Here is a 1,824-nt window from a genome sequence, read left to right as displayed (position 1 = left end):
GGTTTGACTATTACAAGTAATCAGTGAAATAAAGATTTAATGAAATTTTTTTGAATAAATGGAAAATAATTGTTACATAAGACATCAATATGTATCTTACCATTTCTATTTACTTCATCATTTGTTTTCCAGAGCCCCTTACATTAAGAATGGGAGCTTAATGGAAACTTACTTGGGTTTAGATGATCTGATTTATATACGAGTGCTCTAATGCTACAGTCAAAATAAATAGAGTTTTTTTCAATGCTTATTTTGTATGCAATGAAGTTTGAATCACACAGTTTTTACAATACTGGGCAGTGAATGAGGAGGTCCTGTATTTTAGCCCCAGGGCTTCTATTAATTTTTTTTTCGTTAATGTAGAGTAAGTCAACTTAATCCGAGGTCCTATTTACACACTGGCAAATGAAAGGGCTAAAAAGTCCAAGATCTATTGACTACATATACTGTCCCAGGAAATGATAAACATTTTGTAATATAATTTTAAGACAACTCTATGAGGTAAGACATACTGGTCTTATTCTACATGAGAAAAAACTTGCATTCAAAGAAGTTAAATAATTTTCCTGAATGTTTTAGATCGAAATCTTCCTGAATAGGTCCAATGATTAATATTTTTCTATTTACAGAAATGTTATGTTAGACCAATTATCAGATCTTTCCTAGTTCAAAATGCCCAAATATTAGTATTTTTAGTTATGCTTTATTGTAAGTGATGACTATGATATAAATTTAGGAGAGAGTGTGGGATCCTTTTAAATTCACCTGATGTACAATATCAAATCCAAGAGATATGTTATTATGTTAATGGGAATGTCTAAATTGGATCAATGCTCTTATTGAAAAGTACTAGAAGACCTGGATAAAATATGTTTTTAAAAATATATCCCCTCCACCTGCCATCATGATCGTGGATCTACCAGGACCTCATCAGCCATGAGGAGATGTTCTCTGGCATTTACAAGATCTGTGCATCACAGACTGTCTGTGCCAGGAGGTGGAGGGGAAGATGGTCATTAGGACAGGTGGCAATATTGACAATACGCTTGTTGGTGGAAATTCCTCTACTGAAGGCCCCAAGGGTGAAGGTAACAAAATAACAGTTGTCACTGGTGTTGAGAAAGTCATAAACCATCACTTGCAGGAAACCAGCTTCACAAAACAAGCCTACAAGAAGTATATCAAAGATTACATGAAATCAACCAAAGGCAAACTTGAAGAACAGAGACCAAGAATTTAAAGCCTTTTATGACAAGGGCTGCAGAAAAAATCAAGCACATTCTTGCTAATTTTAAAAACTACCAGTTCTTTTTTGGTGAAAACATGGATCTAGATGGTATGGTTGCTCTCCTGGACGTACCATGAAGATGGTGTGACCCCATATATGATTTTCTTTAAGGATGGTTTCAAAAAGGAGAAATGTTAAAAAAAACTTGGTAATTTGGTAATTACTTTGGATCTATCACCTGTCATCATAACTGGTTGTTCCTTTTCATCCACACAATACTAGGACTTAGCCAGATGGACTGATGCCATCTTGAGCCCTTAATTTATTTTGATCTTGATTCATGGAGCAGAGGAATTGTTTTTAAGAAAATGTCATGCATGTTGTCTAAAAGCAAAAATGCATTTAAACTAAAAAAGAAAGAAAGAAAGAAAGAAAGAAATATTTTCAGAAGCTTAAAAGAAGAGTGAAAAATTTGGGGGATGAAATGAAGGAGAAGAAAAATATCCATGGAGATAAACCCATTATTAGGCAAAGAATTCCCTCAGGGGTATTTGATAATTCCAGAAGATGCTGCTGGGAAGGTGAGAAAATGAGAT

The 1,824-nt window shown here is 34.2% G+C and overlaps 1 pseudogene; it reads left to right on the top strand.

The window, feature by feature from the left end:
* Window positions 1–1,009: 1,009 nt before the first annotated feature.
* On the top strand, window positions 1,010–1,426 carry LOC119506688 (annotated as a pseudogene).
* The last annotated feature ends 398 nt before the right edge of the window (window positions 1,427–1,824 follow it).

Source organism: Choloepus didactylus, chromosome 12 (assembly GCF_015220235.1).
Source record: "Choloepus didactylus isolate mChoDid1 chromosome 12, mChoDid1.pri, whole genome shotgun sequence".
Lineage (NCBI taxonomy): Eukaryota > Metazoa > Chordata > Mammalia > Pilosa > Megalonychidae > Choloepus > Choloepus didactylus.
Note: the sequence above shows the minus strand (reverse complement) of the source record. Positions and strands in the feature narration are given on the sequence as shown.